Source organism: Rutidosis leptorrhynchoides, chromosome 2, assembly GCF_046630445.1.
Source record: "Rutidosis leptorrhynchoides isolate AG116_Rl617_1_P2 chromosome 2, CSIRO_AGI_Rlap_v1, whole genome shotgun sequence".
NCBI lineage: Eukaryota > Viridiplantae > Streptophyta > Magnoliopsida > Asterales > Asteraceae > Rutidosis > Rutidosis leptorrhynchoides.
This window is the reverse complement of record NC_092334.1, coordinates 454,035,194-454,061,182: the sequence shown is the minus strand read 5'-3', so window position 1 is coordinate 454,061,182 and position 25,989 is coordinate 454,035,194. Positions and strand designations below refer to the sequence as shown.

At 32.7% G+C, this 25,989-nt stretch overlaps 1 pseudogene; it reads right to left on the bottom strand.

Annotated features, from left to right (window-relative positions):
• Positions 1-995: 995 nt before the first annotated feature.
• LOC139889293 (protein DETOXIFICATION 16-like) overlaps positions 996-25,989 on the bottom strand; it is a 68,517-nt pseudogene continuing 43,523 nt past the window's right edge.

Sequence of the window (25,989 nt, the reverse complement as noted above, 5' to 3'; positions counted from 1 at the left end):
TGAGATGTTAAATTGTTACATTATCATAATATTATGATATATAATATATCTTAGTATGATATATATATACAGTTAAATGTCGTTACAACGATAATCGTTACATATATGTCTCGTTTCGAAATCATTAAGTTAGTAGTCTTATTTTTACATATGTAGTTCATTGTCAATACACTTAATGATATATTTACTTATCATTTAACATAATTAACCAAGTGTATCAATATCTTAATATGATTCATATGTACCTAGTAAGACGTTGTTATAACGATAATCGTTATATATATCGTTTTCAAATTTCTTAATTTAATAGTCTCATTTTTATGTATATAACTCATTGTTAAAATACCTAATGAGATACTTACTTATAATAAAATCATGTTAACTATATATATAACCATATATATGTCATCGTATAGTTTTTACAAGTTTTAACGTTCGTGAATCACCGGTCAACTTGGGTGGTCAATTATGTATATGAAACCTATTTCAATTAATCAAGTCTTAACAAGTTTGATTGCTTAACACGTTGGAAACATTTAGTCATGTAAATATCAATCTCAAATAATATATATAAATGTGGAAAAGTTCGGGTCACTACAAAACATTGCAATGGAACATGGGCTTCTTTTTTAAGGGGCCCCAAATTCAGAATATCATCAATTTGTATAAGCTTATGGTGACACTCTTAAGCCATTAGAAAACAGAAAGTCTTAAAAATAAGTTTTGATGGTGGGACTTTAACTTACTGGTTAATGGAGAATTAAGTGAGTTGGTTTGATAAAGTTCCTGAAACTTTTTAAACGTGAGTCATGCTTGTTAATGTGTTTGATAAATAAATAAGAGAGTTTGCTGGAGTTAGTCTGGATAATTTATGATCATAATCACATATCTTGTACTATCATTGACTTTTCTGTCTATTTTGTTTCCTAGTTTACACATAGTAACACATCTAGTCATATGCTTCACTTTCTAGATCAGAAGTCAAAAATACAAATTTATTGCATAAATGGCCCCATTCTCATTAAGTGAGATTTTGAAGTGATTTTATACCCACACCAACTGGATCACATATGTGACCCATTTTCAATATAATTTAAATTTATGTGAACCGGAAAAAATGCCGTACATAAGTATGAATCTAGCTTAGGCTGCAATAGTGGGTTTGGCTTTATGAGACCAAAGTGGTGGTAATGCTGCTAGCATACAACCCTATTCATCACTTTTTCCACCTGCACAAACACTTCTTATAGACATGAGACCGATATATGTTAGGATATTAGGACCCAAACAATGCTAGTAATTCTACAAGATTACTAGCCGAGTAGTGATTCTATCAAGATCACTCAAACTCACTTAATGAACGAAAGATAATAAATGTGACGACCCAGAAATTTCTGATCAAATTTAAACTTAATCTTTATGTGATCTCGACACGGTAAGCAAATTCTGAAAGGGTAATTCTTAAAATTTTTGAACTGTTTAAATGAATTCAGATAACCTTTGACCATTACCGACGATTCACTAACAATTATTTGTAAATATATATATATATATATATATATATATATATATATATATATATATATATATATATATATATATATATATATATATATATATATATATATATATATGAAAACAAATTTAAAATATAATTGTTATGATAATATTATTATTTTCATGATTATTAAAATAAATATAGTTATATAGTTAAATGTAAGTATATATAAAAATAATTAGAACTAATAAAATGTAATTTAAACATTAAAATTAAATAGGTGAATTAAGATATAAAATTTAATATTCAATATTAGTTATATAATTATATTACATAACCAATAATATGTAATACTAATTTGCTAAATTAATTATTGTTATAATAATCTTTTTAAAATAATGTCAATACTATTATTATCAATATCTATAGATAAGAAATTTGGTATATATGAAGTCTTATTATTATTATTATTATCATTAATAATAGTATTATTATAACTAGTATTATTATAAGTAATATTATTAGTATCATTAATATCATTTTTTTAAACTTATTAAAATCACTATTATTGTTATTATTAATGACATAATATTGTTATTATCTTTACTAATAATATTATTATCATTAGTGATATTATTATTATTATTATCATTTTTATTAATATTATTACCATTATTAATTATTATTATAATTAATATTATTAGGATTATTATTATTAATATACTTATTTGTTTATTTATATTAATTACATTATATGAATTATAAAATCAAATATATAAAAGGAGTTTGTTAGATATCACGATCTTATAGTACAAATCTTTGTTTCCTGTCTGCAATTTGATTCCATCCATTCCACAATACTACAAATATGTGAATGTCACGATCCACTTTCTAGTTTGTTTTTGTTTTTATTTATTTTTTTTCTTTTATTCTGTTTGAATAAACCGTCGACCCAATTTATCATTACAAAAGGTTGTGGATTGATTATAAGTATTGGAAGTCATTTAATTAATCTGAAAAAACCAAAACTCGTTGAAATTCGATTTCTTTTTAAACAGAAATTTAAGAACGAACAGATAGTACTCTGCTCGTTGTGTTCTCAAAACAAATACCACGAATTCGATTTAAATATCAAAATCTTTTATTACAGTCAAGTTGGAAATCTTCCAGGTAAACTTTCTGCAAAGTTTAAGCTTTCAATTCTTCGTAACCATTTCAAATTTTAAGGTCAAAGTTAGTTTTGAAGAAAGTCAAAGTAAGTGTTCATCAAGAAATTTGAATTTGTTTTGGGGTTTCTGAATCAATTGATGATTGAGAAAGATTCCATGTGTGATTTGAAAACTATTTTAAGTTACAAGTTTAAGCTAAAACGTTCAAAATCTTTAAATTGATTTATGAGTTCTTCGTGTAAAAAAAAATAAATAAATAAAACTGATACAGTTTTTTTTAATGTTTTCTGTTTCAATTAAATTCATTGCCACAGATAATCATTTTGTACACATATTAAATTCTAAAGGTGAATGAGAAAACAAAAATTGTTAGAATGGGTGAGCTCTGGTCGATATGATCTTTGAGGAAGGAGGAGGGATGAAACAGAAAAATAAAAGGTTTATAGGTATATAAAAGAAGGTTAAATCAGATAAGCAGCAGGCAGTGTATTGGTTAAGGTGCTGTGTCGGTTATCGAGAGGTCGAGGGTTCAATCCTAGGCTGAGACATATTATTTTTTTTTCAACAAGTTTTTAAGGTAGTTTCATTTTCATATTTATTATTATCATTTTTTTATTATTATTATTATGATTACAAATATTATTGTTATTATTAAGATTATTATTATTATTGTCATTAGTGGTATTATAATTATCATTATTAGTATTATCATAATTACAAGTATTCTAACTATTATTATTATTATTAGCCTTATAAGTATTATTAATATAGTTATTATTGTTAATTTTATCACTTAAGTATTATTACTATTATTATTATTATTATTATTATTATTATTATTATTATTATTATTATTATTATTATTATTATTATTATTATTATTATTATTATTATTATTATTATTAATTATCAGTTATTGTTATCATGTTGATTATTATTATGGATATCATAATTTATATTAATATAGTTTACATTATTATCAATTCCATAAGTAGTATAACTATAATTATTATCATTAATCTAATTAATAATATTATCATTATTGTTGTTACTAGTATTATCATTAAGTATTGTGGTTATTATTATTATTTTTTTTTACAAAAGGTATTAGTTATCAATTATTATTATCATGATTACAATTACAGTTATGACTATTATTAATATTATGGTTACTACTAATATTATTATCAAAACTACTCCAGCAGTAAGATTATTATTTTAGTTATTATTACTATCAGTAGTATTATTATTAGTATTATTATTTGTTTTACCATTAAGGTTAAAATTTAGTACCATTATGGTTAAATCGATATTTTAGTATTATTATCATTATTATCAAGATTATTATTATTATCAAAATTTTCATTAATAAGTAGGATAGTTATACTAAAGTATCATTTTATTTGATATTATCAGTTCCAATTTTATTAAAAATCTATCAACCTTTAATTTTTCATTTTTATTAAAATTAACATTTTCATTAATATTATTAATGTTACTAATGTCATTATTTTAGTATTATCATTAACTTAACAAACAAACGATATTATATAAAAATATATTTACTACACATAACTTAACTATATAAATATTTTGAATATATTCAATGAAATAAATAAGTTATTAATATTAAAATTATATCACTAATAATATATATATATATATATATATATATATATATATATATATATATATATATATATATATATATTCGATTACGATTATATATATTAATGAATACACAAATGATATAGGTTTGTGAATCCGAGGCCAACCCTGCATTGTTCAGTTGTTCAATATAGTCATATGTATTTTTACTACAAAATACATTAGGTGAGTTTCATTTACCTTTTTACCCTTTATATTTTTGGGCTGAGAATACATGCGCAATTTTTATAAATGTTTTTACGAAATAGACACAAGTAATCAAAACTACATTATATGGTTGAATGATCGAAATAGAATATGCCCCTTTTTATTAAGTCTGGTAATCTAAGAATTAGGGAACAGACACCCTAATTGACGCGAACTCTAAAGATAGATCTATCGGGCCCAACAAGCCCCATCCAAAGTACCGGATGCTTTAGTACTTCGAAATTTATATCATGTCCGAAGGAGGATCCCGAAATGATGGGGATATTCTTATATGCATATTGTGAATGTCGGTTACCAGGTGTTCAATCCATATGAATGATATTTTTGTCTCTATGCATGGGACGTATGTTTATGAGAAAAGGAAATATGAAATCCTGTGGTCTATTAAAATTATGAAATGATTATTTATGTTAAACTAATGAACTCACCAACCTTTTGGTTGACATTTGAAAGCATGTTTATTCTCAGGTACGAAAGAAATCTTCCGCTGTGCATTTGCTCATTTAAGAAACATTACTTGGAGTCATTCATGGCATATTTCAAAAGACGTTGCATTCGAGTCGTCGAGTTCATCAAGATTATTATTAAGTCAATTATAGTTGGATATATTCTGAAATGGTATGCATGCCGTCAATTTTCGTTGTAAAGAAAGATTGTCTTTTAAAATTGAATGCAATGTTTGTAAAATGTATCATATAGAGGTCAAATACCTCGTGATGTAATCAACTGTTGTAAATCGTTTATAATCGATATGGACTTCGTCCGGATAGATTAGGACGGGTTTTTACAGTTAGTATTAGAGCGGTGGTCTTAGCGAACCAGGTCTGCATTAGTGTGTATAACTGATAAGTAGTTAGGATGCATTAGTGAGTCTGGACTTCGACCGTGTCTGCATGTCAAAAGTTTTGCTTATCATTTTTGTCGGAAATCGTCTGCTTATCATTCTTAGGGAATCACTTGCTTATTATTCTTAGTCTAGACACATTTTACTGCATCGACTGCATGAATAGTGTATAGACGAAATTCATATCTTATCGTATCTGCTAATTTACATATTAGCGTATCTGTTATTGTTACCTTTGCCTGACAGCTTCCGTAGATTCCTCCGTAACTTATGGGATTTTAGTATTATATATGCATATGTAAATTATGTATTGCAGGGTACTAATCTACATCCTATAATCTATTTCTTATAGAAAATCCTTCATCTGATCGTACAAAATGAATCCCTCAACCAGTTTGAGTCCCTTAGATTCCGATAACTATTCCGATAGTTATTCCGACAGCTATTCGTGAAATGTCCCGTTCTTATTGATTAAAAACGTTCCATATTAATTGATTTCGTTGCGAGGTTTTGACCTCTATATGAGACGTTTTTCAAAGACTGCATTCATTTTAAAACAAACCATAACCTTTATTTCATCAATAAAGGTTTAAAAAGCTTTACGTAGATTATCAAATAATGATAATCTAAAATATCCTGTTTACACACGACCATTACATAATGGTTTATAATACAAATATGTTACAACAAAATAAGTTTCTTGAATGCAGTTTTTACACAATATCATACAAGCATGGACTCCAAATCTCGTCTTTATTTAAGTATGCGACAGCGGAAGCTCTTAATAATCACCTGAGAATAAACATGCTTAAAACGTCAACAAAAATGTTGGTGAGTTATAGGTTTAACCTATATATATCAAATCATAATAATAGACCACAAGATTTCATATTTCAATACACATCCCATACATAGAGATAAAAATCATTCATATGGTGAACACCTGGTAACCGACATTAACAAGATGCATATATAAGAATATCCCCATCATTCCGGGACACCCTTCGGATATGATATAAATTTCGAAGTACTAAAGCATCCGGTACTTTGGATGGGGTTTGTTAAGCCCAATAGATCTATCTTTAGGATTCGCGTCAATTAGGGTGTCTGTTCCCTAATTCTTAGATTACCAGACTTAATAAAAAGGGGCATATTCGATTTCGATAATTCAACCATAGAATGTAGTTTCACGTACTTGTGTCTATTTTGTAAATCATTTATAAAACCTGCATGTATTCTCATCCCAAAAATATTAGATTTTAAAAGTGGGACTATAACTCACTTTCACAGATTTTTACTTCGTCGGGAAGTAAGACTTGGCCACTGGTCGATTCACGAATCTATAACAAATATGTACATATATATCAAAGTATATTCAAAATATATTTACAACACTTTTAATACATTTTGATGTTTTAAGTTTATTAAGTCAGCTGTTCTCGTTGGTAACCTACAACTAGTTGTCCAACGTTAGATGTACAGAAAAAAAAATGATATATATTATCTTGAATCAATCCACGACCCAGTGTATACACGTCTCAGGCTAGATCACAACTCAAAGTATATATATTTTTGGAATCAACCTCAACCCTGTATAGCTAACTCCCACATTACTGCATATAGAGTGTCTATGGTTGTTCCAAATAATATATACACATGGGTCGATATGATATGTCAAAACATTTGCATACGTGTCTATGGTATCCCAAGATTACATAATATATTAGAATACATGTATAATACAATATAAGTTAGCTAGGATATGATTAATATAGATTTGTTACCAATTTTCACGTTGCTACAACAAGAAAAATTATCCAATCTTGTTTTACCCATAACTTCTTCATTTTAAATCCGTTTTAAGTGAATCAAATTGCTATGGTTTCATATTGAACTCTATTTTATGAATCTAAATAGAAAAAGTATAGGTTTATAGTCATAAATATAAGTTACAAGTCATTTTTGTAAAGGTAGTCATTTCAGTCGAAAGAACGACGTCTAGATGACCATTTTAGAAAACATACTTCCACTTTGAGTTTAACCATAATTTTTGGATATAGTTTCATGTTCATAATAAAAATCATTTTCTCAGAATAACAACTTTTAAATCAAAGTTTATCATAGTTTTTAATTAACTAACCCAAAACAGCCCGCGGTGTTACTACGACGGCGTAAATCCGGTTTTACGGTGTTTTTCGTGTTTCCAGGTTTTAAATCATTAAGTTAGCATATCATACAGATATAGAACATGTGTTTAGTTGATTTTAAAAGTCAAGTTAGAAGGATTAACTTTTATTTGTGAACAAGTTTAGAATTAACTAAACTATGTTCTAGTGATTACAAGTTTAAACCTTCGAATAAGATAACTTTATATGTATGAATCGAATGATGTTATGAACATCATTACTACCTTAAGTTCCTTGGATAAACCTACTGGAAAATAGAAAAGTGGATCTAGCTTCAATGGATCCTTGGATGGCTCGAAGTTCTTGAAGCAGAATCATGACACGAAAACAAGTTCAAGTAAGATCATCACTTGAAATAAGATTGTTATAGTTATAGAAATTGAACCAAAGTTTGAATATGATTATTACCTTGTATTAGAATGATAACCTACTGTAAGAAACAAAGATTTCTTGAGGTTGGATGATCACCTTACAAGATTGGAAGTGAGCTAGCAAACTTGAAAGTATTCTTGATTTTATGAAACTAGAACTTTTGGAATTTATGAAGAACACTTAGAACTTGAAGATAGAACTTGAGAGAGATCAATTAGATGAAGAAAATTGAAGAATGAAAGTGTTTGTAGGTGTTTTTGGTCGTTGGTGTATGGATTAGATATAAAGGATATGTAATTTTGTTTTCATGTAAATAAGTCATGAATGATTACTCATATTTTTGTAATTTTATGAGATATTTCATGCTAGTTGCCAAATGATGATTCCCACATGTGTTAGGTGACTCACATGGGCTGCTAAGAGCTGATCATTGGAGTGTATATACCAATAGTACATACATCTAAAAGCTGTGTATTGTAACAGTACGAATACGGGTGCATACGAGTAGAATTGTTGATGAAACTGAACGAGGATGTAATTGTAAGCATTTTTGTTAAGTAGAAGTATTTTGATAAGTGTCTTGAAGTCTTTCAAAAGTGTATGAATACATATTAAAACACTACATGTATATACATTTTAACTGAGTCGTTAAGTCATCGTTAGTCGTTACATGTAAATGTTGTTTTGAAACCTTTAGGTTAACGATCTTGTTAAATGTTGTTAACCCAATGTTTATAATATCAAAATAGATTTTAAATTATTATATTATCATGATATTATGATGTACGAATATCTCTAAATATGATATATATACATTAAATGTCGTTACAACGATAATCGTTACATATATGTCTCGTTTCAAAATCATTAAGTTAGTAGTCTTGTTTTTACATATGTAGTTCATTGTTAATATACTTAATGATATGTTTACTTATCATAATATCATTTTAACTATATATATAACCATATATATGTCATCATATAGTTTTTACAAGTTTTAACGTTCGTGAATCACCGGTCAACTTGGGTGGTCAATTGTCTATATGAAACATATTTCAATTAATCAAGTCTTAACAAGTTTGATTGCTTAACATGTTCGAAACATTTAATCATATAAATATCAATCTCAATTAATATATATAAACATGGAAAAGTTCGGGTCACTACAGTACCTACCCGTTAAATAAATTTCGTCCCGAAATTTTAAGCTGTTGAAGGTGTTGACGAATCTTCTGGAAATAGATGCGGGTATTTCTTCTTCATATGATCTTCACGCTCCCAGGTGAACTCGGGTCCTCTACGAGCATTCCATCGAACCTTAACAATTGGTATCTTGTTTTGCTTAAGTCTTTTAACCTCACGATCCATTATTTCGACGGGTTCTTCGATGAATTGAAGTTTTTCGTTGATTTGGATTTCATCTAATGGAATAGTGAGATCTTCTTTAGCAAAACATTTCTTCAAATTCGAGACGTGGAAAGTGTTATGTACAGCCGCGAGTTGTTGAGGTAACTCAAGTCGGTAAGCTACTGGTCCGACACGATCAATAATCTTGAATGGTCCAATATACCTTGGATTTAATTTCCCTCGTTTACCAAATCGAACAACGCCTTTCCAAGGTGCAACTTTAAGCATAACCATCTCTCCAATTTCAAATTCTATATCTTTTCTTTTAATGTCAGCGTAGCTCTTTTGTCGACTTTGGGCGGTTTTCAACCGTTGTTGAATTTGGATGATCTTCTCGGTAGTTTCTTGTATAATCTCCGGACCCGTAATCTGTCTATCCCCCACTTCACTCCAACAAATTGGAGACCTGCACTTTCTACCATAAAGTGCTTCAAACGGCGCCATCTCAATGCTTGAATGGTAGCTGTTGTTGTAGGAAAATTCTGCTAACGGTAGATGTCGATCCCAACTGTTTCCGAAATCAATAACACATGCTCGTAGCATGTCTTCAAGCGTTTGTATCGTCCTTTCGCTCTGCCCATCAGTTTGTGGATGATAGGCAGTACTCATGTCTAGACGAGTTCCTAATGCTTGCTGTAATGTCTGCCAGAATCTTGAAATAAATCTTCCATCCCTATCAGAGATAATAGAGATTGGTATTCCATGTCTGGAGACGACTTCCTTCAAATACAGTCGTGCTAACTTCTCCATCTTGACATCTTCTCTTATTGGCAGAAAGTGTGCTGACTTGGTGAGACGATCAACTATTACCCAAATAGTATCAAAACCACTTGCAGTCCTTGGCAATTTAGTGATGAAATCCATGGTAATGTTTTCCCATTTCCATTCTGGGATTTCGGGTTGTTGAAGTAGACCCGATGGTTTCTGATGCTCAGCTTTGACCTTAGAACACGTCAAACATTCTCCTACGTATTTAGCAACATCGGCTTTCATACCCGGCCACCAAAAATGTTTCTTGAGATCCTTGTACATCTTCCCCGTTCCTGGATGTATTGAGTATCTGGTTTTATGAGCTTCTCTAAGTACCATTTCTCTCATATCTCTAAATTTTGGTACCCAAATCCTTTCAGACCTATACCGGGTTCCGTCTTCCCGAATATTAAGATGCTTCTCCGATCCTTTGGGTATTTCATCCTTTAAATTTCCCTCTTTTAAAACTCCTTGTTGCGCCTCCTTTATTTGAGTAGTAAGGTTATTATGAATCATTATATTCATAGATTTTACTCGAATGGGTTCTCTGTCCTTCCTGCTCAAGGCATCGGCTACCACATTTGCCTTCCCCGGGTGGTAACGAATCTCAAAGTCGTAATCATTCAATAATTCAATCCACCTACGCTGCCTCATATTCAGTTGTTTCTGATTAAATATGTGTTGAAGACTTTTGTGGTCGGTATATATAATACTTTTGACCCCATATAAGTAGTGCCTCCAAGTCTTTAATGCAAAAACAACCGCGCCTAATTCCAAATCATGCGTCGTATAATTTTGCTCGTGAATCTTCAATTGTCTAGACGCATAAGCAATCACCTTCGTCCGTTGCATTAATACACAACCGAGACCTTGCTTTGATGCGTCATAATAAATCACAAAATCATCATTCCCTTCAGGCAATGACAATATAGGTGCCGTAGTTAGCTTTTTCTTCAATAACTGAAACGCTTTCTCTTGTTCATCATTCCATTCAAATTTCTTCCCTTTATGCGTTAATGCAGTCAAGGGTTTTGCTATTCTGGAAAAGTCTTGGATGAACCTTCTGTAGTAACCAGCTAGTCCTAAAAACTGGCGTATGTGTTTCGGAGTTTTCGGGGTTTCCCACTTTTCAACAGTTTCTATCTTTGCCGGATCCACCTTAATACCTTCTTTGTTTACTATGTGACCCAGGAATTGAACTTCTTCCAACCAAAATGCACACTTTGAAAACTTAGCATACAGTTTTTCTTTCCTCAATACTTCTAGCACTTTTCTCAAATGTTCTTCGTGCTCTTGATCATTCTTTGAGTAAATAAGTATGTCATCGATGAAAATAATGACAAACTTGTCAAGATATGGCCCACACACTCGGTTCATAAGGTCCATGAACACAGTTGGTGCATTAGTCAATCCAAATGGCATAACCATAAACTCGTAATGACCGTAACGCGTCCTAAAAACAGTCTTTGGAATATCATCCTCCTTCACCCGCATTTGATGATACCCAGAACGTAAATCAATCTTCGAATAAATTGACGAGCCTTGTATGAAATGTCCCGTTCTTATTGATTAAAAACGTTCCATATTAATTGATTTCGTTGCGAGGTTTTGACCTCTATATGAGACGTTTTTCAAAGACTGCATTCATTTTTAAAACAAACCATAGCCTTTATTTCATAAATAAAGGTTTAAAAAGCTTTACGTAGATTATCAAATAATGATAATCTAAAATATCCTGTTTACACACGACCATTACATAATGGTTTACAATACAAATATGTTACATCGAAATCAGTTTCTTGAATGCAGTTTTTACACAATATCATACAAACATGGACTCCAAATCTTGTCCTTATTTTAGTATGCAACAGCGGAAGCTCTTAATATTCACCTGAGAATAAACATGCTTTAAACGTCAACAAAAATGTTGGTGAGTTATAGGTTTAACCTATATATATCAAATCGTAACAATAGACCACAAGATTTCATATTTCAATACACATCCCATACATAGAGATAAAAATAATTCATATGGTGAACACCTGGTAACCGACAATAACAAGATGCATATATAAGAATATCCCCATCATTCCGGGACACCCTTCGGATATGATATAAATTTCGAAGTACTAAAGCATCCAGTACTTTGGATGGGGTTTGTTAGGCCCAATAGATCTATCTTTAGGATTCGCGTCAATTAGGGTGTCTGTTCCCTAATTCTTAGATTACCAGACTTAATAAAAAGGGGCATATTCGATTTCGATAATTCAACCATAGAATGTAGTTTCACGTACTTGTGTCTATTTTGTAAATCATTTATAAAACCTGCATGTATTCTCATCCCAAAAATATTAGATTTTAAAAGTGGGACTATAACTCACTTTCACAGATTTTTACTTCGTCGGGAAGTAAGACTTGGCCACTGTTGATTCACGAACCTATAACAATATATACATATATATTAAAGTATGTTCAAAATATATTTACAACACTTTTAATATATTTTGATGTTTTAAGTTTATTAAGTCAGCTGTCCTCGTTAGTAACCTATAACTAGTTGTCCACAGTTAGATGTACAGAAATAAATCGATAAATATTATCTTGAATCAATCCACGACCCAGTGTATACGTATCTCAGTATTGATCACAACTCAAACTATATATATTTTGGAATCAACCTCAACCCTGTATAGCTAACTCCAACATTCACATATAGAGTGTCTATGGTTGTTCCGAAATATATATAGATGTGTCGACATGATAGGTCGAAACATTGTATACGTGTCTATGGTATCTCAAGATTACATAATATACAATACAAGTTGATTAAGTTATGGTTGGAATAGATTTGTTACCAATTTTCACGTAGCTAAAATGAGAAAAATTATCCAATCTTGTTTTACCCATAACTTCTTCATTTTAAATCCGTTTTGAGTGAATCAAATTGCTATGGTTTCATATTGAACTCTATTTTATGAATCTAAACAGAAAAAGTATAGGTTTATAGTCGGAAAAATAAGTTACAAGTCGTTTTTGTAAAGGTAGTCATTTCAGTCGAAAGAACGACGTCTAGATGACCATTTTAGAAAACATACTTCCACTTTGAGTTTAACCATAATTTTTGGATATAGTTTCATGTTCATAATAAAAATCATTTTCTCAGAATAACAACTTTTAAATCAAAGTTTATCATAGTTTTTAATTAACTAACCCAAAACAGCCCGCGGTGTTACTACGACGGCGTAAATCCGGTTTTACGGTGTTTTTCGTGTTTCCAGGTTTTAAATCATTAAGTTAGCATATCATATAGATATAGAACATGTGTTTAGTTGATTTTAAAAGTCAAGTTAGAAGGATTAACTTTTGTTTGCGAACAAGTTTAGAATTAACTAAACTATGTTCTAGTGATTACAAGTTTAAACCTTCGAATAAGATAGCTTTATATGTATGAATCGAATGATGTTATGAACATCATTACTACCTTAATTTCCTTGGATAAACCTACTGGAAAAGAGAAAAATGGATCTAGCTTCAATGGATCCTTGGATGGCTCGAAGTTCTTGAAGCAGAATCATGACACGAAAACAAGTTCAAGTAAGATCATCACTTGAAATAAGATTGTTATAGTTATAGAAATTGAACCAAAGTTTGAATATGATTATTACCTTGTATTAGAATGATAACCTACTGTAAGAAATAAAGATTTCTTGAGGTTGGATGATCACCTTACAAGATTGGAAGTGAGCTAGCAAACTTGAAAGTATTCTTGATTTTATGAAACTAGAACTTTTGGAATTTATGAAGAACACTTAGAACTTGAAGATAGAACTTGAGAGAGATCAATTAGATGAAGAAAATTGAAGAATGAAAGTGTTTGTAGGTGTTTTTGGTCGTTGGTGTATGGATTAGATATAAAGGATATGTAATTTTGTTTTCATGTAAATAAGTCATGAATGATTACTCATATTTTTGTAATTTTATGAGATATTTCATGCTAGTTGCCAAATGATGGTTCCCACATGTGTTAGGTGACTCACATGGGCTGCTAAGAGCTGATCATTGGAGTGTATATACCAATAGTACATACATCTAAAAGCTGTGTATTGTACGAGTACGAATACGGGTGCATACGAGTAGAATTGTTGATGAAACTGAACGAGGATGTAATTGTAAGCATTTTTGTTAAGTAGAAGTATTTTGATAAGTGTATTGAAGTCTTTCAAAAGTGTATAAATACATATTAAAACACTACATGTATATACATTTTAACTGAGTCGTTAAGTCATCGTTAGTCGTTACATGTAAGTGTTGTTTTGAAACCTTTAGGTTAACGATCTTGTTAAATGTTGTTAACCCAATGTTTATAATATCAAATGAGATTTTAAATTATTATATTATCATGATATTATCATGTATGAATATCTCTTAATATGATATATATACATTAAATGTCTTTACAACGATAATCGTTACATATATGTCTCGTTTAAAAATCATTAAGTTAGTAGTCTTGTTTTTACATATGTAGTTCATTGTTAATATACTTTATGATATGTTTTCTTATCATAGTATCATGTTAACTATATATATATATCCATATATATGTCATCATATAGTTTTTACAAGTTTTAACGTTCGTGAATCACCGATCAACTTGGGTGGTCAATTGTCTATATGAAACATATTTCAATTAATCAAGTCTTAACAAGTTTGATTGCTTAACATGTTGGAAACATTTAATCATGTAAATATCAATCTCAATTAATATATATAAACATGGAAAATTTCGGGTCACTACAGTACCTACTCGTTAAATAAATTTCGTCCCGAAATTTTAAGCTGTTGAAGGTGTTGACGAATCTTCTGGAAATAGATGCGGGTATTTCTTCTTCATCTGATCTTCACGCTCCCAGGTGAACTCGGGTCCTCTACGAGCATTCCATCGAACCTTAACAATTGGTATCTTGTTTTGCTTAAGTCTTTTAACCTCACGATCCATTATTTCGACGGGTTCTTCGATGAATTGAAGTTTTTCGTTGATTTGGATTTCATCTAACGGAATAGTGAGATCTTCTTTAGCAAAACATTTCTTTAAATTCGAGACGTGGAAAGTGTTATGTACAGCCGCGAGTTGTTGAGGTAACTCTAGTCGGTAAGCTACTGGTCCGACACGATCAATAATCTTGAATGGTCCAATATACCTTGGATTTAATTTCCCTCGTTTACCAAATCGAACAACGCCTTTCCAAGGTGCAACTTTAAGCATGACCATTTCTCCAATTTCAAATTCTATATCTTTTCTTTTAATGTCAGCGTAGCTCTTTTGTCGACTTTGGGCGGTTTTCAACCGTTGTTGAATTTGGATGATCTTCTCGGTAGTTTCTTGTATAATCTCCGGACCCGTAATCTGTCTATCCCCCACTTCACTCCAACAAATCGGAGACCTGCACTTTCTACCATAAAGTGCTTCAAACGGCGCCATCTCAATGCTTGAATGGTAGCTGTTGTTGTAGGAAAATTCTGCTAACGGTAGATGTCGATCCCAACTGTTTCCGAAATCAATAACACATGCTCGTAGCATGTCTTCAAGCGTTTGTATCGTCCTTTCGCTCTGCCCATCAGTTTGTGGATGATAGGCAGTACTCATGTCTAGACGAGTTCCTAATGCTTGCTGTAATGTCTGCCAGAATCTTGAAATAAATCTGCCATCCCTATCAGAGATAATAGAGATTGGTATTCCATGTCTGGAGACGACTTCCTTCAAATACAGTCGTGCTAACTTCTCCATCTTGTCATCTTCTCTTATTGGTAGGAAGTGTGCTGATTTGGTGAGACGATCAACTATTACCCAAATAGTATCAAAACCACTTGCAGTCCTTGGCAATTTAGTGATGAAATCCATGGTAATGTTTTCCCATTTCCATTCCGGGATTTCGGGTTGTTGAAGTAGACCTGATGGTTTCTGATGCTCAGCTTTGACCTTAGAACACGTCAAACATTCTCCTACGTATTTAGCAACATCGGCTTTCATACCCGGCCACCAAAAATGTTTCTTTAGATCCTTGTACATCTTCCCCGTTCCAGGATGTATTGAGTATCTGGTTTTATGAGCTTCTCTAAGTACCATTTCTCTCATATCTCCAAATTTTGGTACCCAAATCCTTTCAGCCCTATACCGGGTTCCGTCTTCCCGAATATTAAGATGCTTCTCTGATCCTTTGGGTATTTCATCCTTTAAATTTCCCTCTTTTAAAACTCCTTGTTGCGCCTCCTTTATTTGAGTAGTAATGTTATTATGAATCATTATATTCATAGATTTTACTCGAATGGGTTCTCTGTCCTTCCTGCTCAAGGCATCGGCTACCACATTTGCCTTCCCCGGGTGGTAACGAATCTCAAAGTCGTAATCATTCAATAATTCAATCCACCTACGCTGCCTCATATTCAGTTGTTTCTGATTAAATATGTGTTGAAGACTTTTGTGGTCGGTATATATAATACTTTTGACCCCATATAAGTAGTGCCTCCAAGTCTTTAATGCAAAAACAACCGCGCCTAATTCCAAATCATGCGTCGTATAATTTTGTTCGTGAATCTTCAATTGTCTAGACGCATAAGCAATCACCTTCGTTCGTTGCATTAATACACAACCGAGACCTTGCTTTGATGCATCACAATAAATCACAAAATCATCATTCCCTTCAGGCAATGACAATATAGGTGCCGTAGTTAGCTTTTTCTTCAATAACTGAAACGCTTTCTCTTGTTCATCATTCCATTCAAATTTCTTCCCTTTATGCGTTAATGCAGTCAAGGGTTTTGCTATTCTGGAAAAGTCTTGGATGAACCTTCTGTAGTAACCAGCTAGTCCTAAAAACTGGCGTATGTGTTTCGGAGTTTTCGGGGTTTCCCACTTTTCAACAGTTTCTATCTTTGCCGGATCCACCTTAATACCTTCTTTGTTCACTATGTGACCGAGGAATTGAACTTCTTCCAACCAAAATGCACACTTTGAAAACTTAGCGTACAATTCTTCCTTCCTCAATACTTCTAACACCTTTCTCAAATGTTCACCGTGTTCTTGGTCATTCTTTGAGTAAATAAGTATGTCATCAATGAAAACAATGACAAACTTGTCAAGGTATGGTCCACACACTCGGTTCATAAGGTCCATGAACACAGCTGGTGCATTAGTTAAACCAAACGGCATGACCATAAACTCGTAATGACCGTAACGTGTTCTGAAAGCAGTCTTTGGAATATCATCTTCTTTCACCCGCATTTGATGATACCCGGAACGTAAGTCAATCTTTGAATAAACAGACGAGCCTTGTAGTTGATCAAATAAGTCGTCGATTCTCGGTAGTGGGTAGCGGTTCTTGATGGTAAGTTTGTTCAACTCTCGGTAGTCGATACACAACCTGAATGTACCATCTTTCTTCTTGACAAACAAAACAGGAGCTCCCCACGGTGATGTGCTTGGTCGAATGAAACCACGCTCTAAAAGTTCTTGTAATTGGCTTTGCAGTTCTTTCATCTCACTGGGTGCGAGTCTGTAAGGAGCACGAGCTATTGGTGCAGCTCCTGGTACAAGATCTATTTGAAATTCAACGGATCGATGTGGGGGTAATCCCGGTAATTCTTTCGGAAATACATCGGGAAATTCTTTTGCAATGGGAACATCATTGATGCTCTTTTCTTCAGTTTGTACTTTCTCGACGTGTGCTAGAACAGCATAGCAACCTTTTCTTATTAGTTTTTGTGCCTTCAAATTACTAATAAGATGTAGCTTCGTGTTGCCCTTTTCTCCGTACACCATTAAGGGTTTTCCTTTTTCTCGTATAATGCGAATTGCATTTTTGTAACAAACGATCTCCGCTTTCACTTCTTTCAACCAGTCCATACCGATTATCACATCAAAACTCCCTAACTCTACTGGTATCAAATCAATCTTAAATGTTTCGCTAACCAGTTTAATTTCTCGATTCCGACATATATTATCTGCTGAAATTAATTTACCATTTGCTAATTCGAGTAAAAATTTACTATCCAAAGGCGTCAATGGACAACTTAATTTAGCACAAAAATCTCTACTCATATAGCTTCTATCCGCACCCGAATCAAATAAAACGTAAGCAGATTTATTGTCAATAAGAAACGTACCCGTAACAAGCTCCGGGTCTTCCTGTGCCTCTACCGCATTAATATTGAAAACTCTTCCACGGCCTTGTCCATTCGTGTTCTCCTGGTTCGGGCAATTTCTAATAATGTGGCCTGGTTTTCCACATTTATAACAAACTACATTGGCATAACTTGCTCCGACACTACTTGCTCCGCCATTACTCGTTCCGACACCATTTGTTCCTTTCGTTCTATTAACCCCTGGTCCGTAGACCTCACACTTCGCCGCGCTATGACCATTTCTTTTACACTTGTTGCAAAATTTGGTGCAGAACCCCGAGTGATTCTTTTCACACCTTTGGCATAGCTGCTTCTGATTGTTGTTGTTGTTGCGGTTATTATTGTTGTTGGGATGATTGTTGTAGTTGCTGTTGTTGTTGTTGTTGTTGTTGTTGGGCCGTTTGTTGTAGTTGCGATTGATGTTGCGATTGTTGGGATAATTGTTGCGATTATTGTTGTAATTGCTGTTGTTGTTGTATTGGTGATTCTTATCACCGTTTTCCTCCCACTTTCTTTTGACTTGCTTCACATTGGCCTCTTCAGCAGTCTGTTCTTTAATTCTTTCTTCAATCTGGTTCACTAGTTTGTGAGCCATTCTACATGCCTGTTGTATGGAGGCGGGCTCGTGTGAACTTATATCTTCTTGGATTCTTTCCGGTAATCCTTTCACAAACGCGTCGATCTTCTCTTCCTCATCTTCGAATGCTCCCGGACACAATAGGCACAATTCTGTGAATCGTCTTTCGTACGTGGTAATATCAAATCCTTGGGTTCGTAACCCTCTAAGTTCTGTCTTGAGCTTATTGACCTCGGTTCTGGGACGGTACTTCTCGTTCATCAAGTGCTTGAATGCTGACCACGGTAGTGCGTACGCATCATCTTGTCCCACTTGCTCTAGATAGGTATTCCACCATGTTAACGCAGAACCTGTGAAGGTATGCGTAGCGTACTTCACTTTGTCCTCTTCAGTACACTTACTTATGGCAAACACCGATTCAACCTTCTCGGTCCACCGTTTCAATCCGATCGGTCCTTCGGTTCCATCAAATTCCAAAGGTTTGCAGGCAGTGAATTCTTTGTAGGTGCATCCTACACGATTTCCTGTACTGCTAGATCCAAGGTTATTGTTGGTATGTAGCGCAGCCTGTACTGCGGCTATGTTTGAAGCTAGAAAAGTACGGAATTCCTCTTCATTCATATTCACGGTGTGTCGAGTAGTCGGTGCCATTTCCTTCAAAATAGTTAAATGGAACAAGTTAATCATACAGAATATTAAGAGTAGTTAATAGTATTTCGTAGCATAATATGAACTCATTTATAAAAGCTTTTTCTTCATATTAGCGTTTTATAAGTTTAAATTCGGGTAGTACCTACCCGTTAAGTTCATACTTAGTAGCTAATATACAATTCAACTACTACAATTCTATATGAAAAACTGATTATAATAATATTTCGCGTTCAAACTTTTATACAATATTTTACAAACTTACAATACCGCTTATTTTACATAAAGCATGAAATATAGCACACAATAACTTTGATACAAGATAGTTGTGAAGACAATTCTAGCTAGTACACAAGTCGTTCAGCAAAGGCAATAAAGACACGTAATTCATACGTCCAGAAACAAGTCATGCATTCTGGTTTTACTAGGACTACTTCCCATCCTTGGTCTTGTGCAACATAACCGTTATGGCCGTTGATAAGACAGCGTGTTGTAACGTCATCAAAGGGACGAGGGTTACGTAATGTCCAACAGTCCCGTAATAATCTAAAAACCTCATTTCTTACCCCAATTACCGACTCCGTCACTTGTGGAAACGTTTTGTTTAATAGTTGTAGCCCGATGTTCTTGTTCTCACTTTGGTGAGAAGCGAACATTACTAATCCGTAAGCATAACATGCTTCTTTATGTTGCATGTTAGCCGCTTTTTCTAAATCACGAAGTCCAATATTCGGATATATTGAGTCAAAATAATTTCTTAACCCGTTGCGTAAAATAGCATTTGGGTTCCCTGCAATATATGCGTCAAAGTAAACACATCGTAACTTATGGGTTTCCCAATGTGATATCCCCCATCTTTCAAACGAAAGTCTCTTATAAACCAAGACATTCTTGGAACGTTCTTCGAATGTCTTACAAACTGATCTCGCCTTAAATAGTTGTGCCGAAGAATTCTGGCCGACTCTAGACAAGATTTCATCAATCATGTCTCCGGGTAGGTCTCTTAAAATATTGGGTTGTCTATCCATTTTGTGTTTTTAAACTGTAAAATAGACAAGAGTTAGATTCATAAAAAAAATACTTATTAATACAAGCAATTTTTACATATATCATAAAGCATAAGAACACTATATTACATATATTACACCACACGAATACAACTATCTTATTCCGACTCGCTCGTTTCTTCTTCTTCGGTTTTGGTTCGTTTTGCCAAGTTTCTAGGGATATATGATGTTCCCCTAATACGAGCCGTCGTTGTCCACATTGGTTTAGAAAAACCTGGTGGTTTAGAGGTTCCCGGGTCATTGTTACAACTTAAGGACTTCGGGGGTTGACGATACATATAAAGTTCATCGGGGTTGGAATTAGATTTCTCTATTTTTATGCCCTTTCCCTTATTATTTTCTTTTGCCTTTTTAAATTCAGTTGGGGTAATTTCTATAACATCATCGGAATTCTCGTCGGAATCCGATTCATCGGAGAATTGGTAATCCTCCCAATATTTTGCTTCCTTGGCGGAAACACCATTGACCATAATTAACTTTGGTCGGTTGGTTGAGGATTTTCTTTTACTTAAACGTTTTATTATTTCCCCCACCGGTTCTATTTCTTCATCCGGTTCCGATTCTTCTTCCGGTTCCGATTCTTCTTCCGGTTCCGACTCTTCTTCCGGTTCCTCTTCGGGAACTTGTGAATCAGTCCACAAATCATTCCAATTTACATTTGACTCTTCATTATTATTAGGTGAGTCAATGGGACTTGTTCTAGAGGTAGACATCTATCACATAATATCAAACACTTTAAGAGATTAATATATCACATAATATTCATATGTTAAAAATATATAGTTTCCAACAAAAATGTTAAGCAATCATTTTTAAAGAAAACACAGTCGAAGTCCAGACTCACTAATGCATCCTAACAAACTCGATAAGACACACTAATGCAAATTTTCTGGTTCTCTAAGACCAACGCTCTGATACCAACTGAAATGTCCCGTTCTTATTGATTAAAAACGTTCCATATTAATTGATTTCGTTGCGAGGTTTTGACCTCTATATGAGACGTTTTTCAAAGACTGCATTCATTTTTAAAACAAACCATAGCCTTTATTTCATAAATAAAGGTTTAAAAAGCTTTACGTAGATTATCAAATAATGATAATCTAAAATATCCTGTTTACACACGACCATTACATAATGGTTTACAATACAAATATGTTACATCGAAATCAGTTTCTTGAATGCAGTTTTTACACAATATCATACAAACATGGACTCCAAATCTTGTCCTTATTTTAGTATGCAACAGCGGAAGCTCTTAATATTCACCTGAGAATAAACATGCTTTAAACGTCAACAAAAATGTTGGTGAGTTATAGGTTTAACCTATATATATCAAATCGTAACAATAGACCACAAGATTTCATATTTCAATACACATCCCATACATAGAGATAAAAATAATTCATATGGTGAACACCTGGTAACCGACAATAACAAGATGCATATATAAGAATATCCCCATCATTCCGGGACACCCTTCGGATATGATATAAATTTCGAAGTACTAAAGCATCCAGTACTTTGGATGGGGTTTGTTAGGCCCAATAGATCTATCTTTAGGATTCGCGTCAATTAGGGTGTCTGTTCCCTAATTCTTAGATTACCAGACTTAATAAAAAGGGGCATATTCGATTTCGATAATTCAACCATAGAATGTAGTTTCACGTACTTGTGTCTATTTTGTAAATCATTTATAAAACCTGCATGTATTCTCATCCCAAAAATATTAGATTTTAAAAGTGGGACTATAACTCACTTTCACAGATTTTTACTTCGTCGGGAAGTAAGACTTGGCCACTGTTGATTCACGAACCTATAACAATATATACATATATATTAAAGTATGTTCAAAATATATTTACAACACTTTTAATATATTTTGATGTTTTAAGTTTATTAAGTCAGCTGTCCTCGTTAGTAACCTATAACTAGTTGTCCACAGTTAGATGTACAGAAATAAATCGATAAATATTATCTTGAATCAATCCACGACCCAGTGTATACGTATCTCAGTATTGATCACAACTCAAACTATATATATTTTGGAATCAACCTCAACCCTGTATAGCTAACTCCAACATTCACATATAGAGTGTCTATGGTTGTTCCGAAATATATATAGATGTGTCGACATGATAGGTCGAAACATTGTATACGTGTCTATGGTATCTCAAGATTACATAATATACAATACAAGTTGATTAAGTTATGGTTGGAATAGATTTGTTACCAATTTTCACGTAGCTAAAATGAGAAAAATTATCCAATCTTGTTTTACCCATAACTTCTTCATTTTAAATCCGTTTTGAGTGAATCAAATTGCTATGGTTTCATATTGAACTCTATTTTATGAATCTAAACAGAAAAAGTATAGGTTTATAGTCGGAAAAATAAGTTACAAGTCGTTTTTGTAAAGGTAGTCATTTCAGTCGAAAGAACGACGTCTAGATGACCATTTTAGAAAACATACTTCCACTTTGAGTTTAACCATAATTTTTGGATATAGTTTCATGTTCATAATAAAAATCATTTTCTCAGAATAACAACTTTTAAATCAAAGTTTATCATAGTTTTTAATTAACTAACCCAAAACAGCCCGCGGTGTTACTACGACGGCGTAAATCCGGTTTTACGGTGTTTTTCGTGTTTCCAGGTTTTAAATCATTAAGTTAGCATATCATATAGATATAGAACATGTGTTTAGTTGATTTTAAAAGTCAAGTTAGAAGGATTAACTTTTGTTTGCGAACAAGTTTAGAATTAACTAAACTATGTTCTAGTGATTACAAGTTTAAACCTTCGAATAAGATAGCTTTATATGTATGAATCGAATGATGTTATGAACATCATTACTACCTTAATTTCCTTGGATAAACCTACTGGAAAAGAGAAAAATGGATCTAGCTTCAATGGATCCTTGGATGGCTCGAAGTTCTTGAAGCAGAATCATGACACGAAAACAAGTTCAAGTAAGATCATCACTTGAAATAAGATTGTTATAGTTATAGAAATTGAACCAAAGTTTGAATATGATTATTACCTTGTATTAGAATGATAACCTACTGTAAGAAATAAAGATTTCTTGAGGTTGGATGATCACCTTACAAGATTGGAAGTGAGCTAGCAAACTTGAAAGTATTCTTGATTTTATGAAACTAGAACTTTTGGAATTTATGAAGAACACTTAGAACTTGAAGATAGAACTTGAGAGAGATCAATTAGATGAAGAAAATTGAAGAATGAAAGTGTTTGTAGGTGTTTTTGGTCGTTGGTGTATGGATTAGATATAAAGGATATGTAATTTTGTTTTCATGTAAATAAGTCATGAATGATTACTCATATTTTTGTAATTTTATGAGATATTTCATGCTAGTTGCCAAATGATGGTTCCCACATGTGTTAGGTGACTCACATGGGCTGCTAAGAGCTGATCATTGGAGTGTATATACCAATAGTACATACATCTAAAAGCTGTGTATTGTACGAGTACGAATACGGGTGCATACGAGTAGAATTGTTGATGAAACTGAACGAGGATGTAATTGTAAGCATTTTTGTTAAGTAGAAGTATTTTGATAAGTGTATTGAAGTCTTTCAAAAGTGTATAAATACATATTAAAACACTACATGTATATACATTTTAACTGAGTCGTTAAGTCATCGTTAGTCGTTACATGTAAGTGTTGTTTTGAAACCTTTAGGTTAACGATCTTGTTAAATGTTGTTAACCCAATGTTTATAATATCAAATGAGATTTTAAATTATTATATTATCATGATATTATCATGTATGAATATCTCTTAATATGATATATATACATTAAATGTCTTTACAACGATAATCGTTACATATATGTCTCGTTTAAAAATCATTAAGTTAGTAGTCTTGTTTTTACATATGTAGTTCATTGTTAATATACTTTATGATATGTTTTCTTATCATAGTATCATGTTAACTATATATATATATCCATATATATGTCATCATATAGTTTTTACAAGTTTTAACGTTCGTGAATCACCGATCAACTTGGGTGGTCAATTGTCTATATGAAACATATTTCAATTAATCAAGTCTTAACAAGTTTGATTGCTTAACATGTTGGAAACATTTAATCATGTAAATATCAATCTCAATTAATATATATAAACATGGAAAATTTCGGGTCACTACATTGTAGTTGATCAAATAAATCGTCGATTCTCGGTAGTGGGTAGCGGTTCTTGATGGTAAGTTTGTTCAACTCTCTGTAGTCAATACACAACCTAAATGTACCATCCTTCTTATTGACAAACAAAACAGGAGCTCCCCATGGTGATCTACTTGGTCGAATGAAACCACGTTCTAATAGTTCTTGCAGTTGGCTTTGCAGTTCTTTCATCTCGCTGGGTGCGAGTCTATAAGGAGCACGAGCTATTGGGGCATCTCCTGGTACAAGATCTATTTGAAATTCAACATATCGATGTGGAGGTAGTCCCGGTAATTCTTTCGGAAATACATCGGGAAATTTTTTTTCGACGGGAACATCATTGATACTCTTTTCTTCAGTTTATACTTTCTCGACGTGTGCTAGAACAGCATAGCAACCTTTTCTTATTAGTTTTGGTGCCTTCAAATTACTAATAAGATGTAGCTTCGTGTTGCCCTTTTCTCCGTACACCATTAAGGGTTCTCTTTCTTCTCGTACAATGCGAATTGCATTTTTATAACATACGATCTCTGCTTTCACCTTCTTCAGCCAGTCCATGCCAACTATTACATCAAAACTCCCTAACTCTACTGGTATCAAATCAATCTTAAATATTTCGCTACCCAGTTTAATTTCTTGATTTCGGCATATATAATCTGCTAAAATTAATTTACCGTTTGCTAATTCGAGTAAAAATTTTACTATCCAATGGCGTCAATGGACAACTTAATTTAGCACAAAAATCTCTACTCATATAGCTTCTATCCACACCCGAATCAAATAAAACGTAAGCAGATTTATCGTCAATAAGAAAAGTACCCGTAATAAGCTTCGGGTCTTCCTATGCCTCTGCCGCATTAATATTGAAAACTCTTCCACAGCCTTGTCCATTCGTGTTCTCCTGGTTCGGGCAATTTCTAATAATGTGGCCCGGTTTTCCACATTTATAACAAACTACATTGGCATAACTTGCTCCGACACTACTTGCTCCGCATTACTCGTTTCAACATCATTTGTTCCTTTCGTTATGTTAACCCCTGGTCCGTAGACCTCACACTTCGCCGCGCTATGACCATTTCTTTTACGCTTGTTGCAAAATTTGGTGCAGAACCCCGAGTGATACTTTTCACACCTTTGGCATAGCTGCTTCTGATTGTTGTTGTTGTTGCGGTTGTTATTGTTGTTGGGATGATTGTTGTAGTTGCTGTTGTTGTTATTGTTGTTGT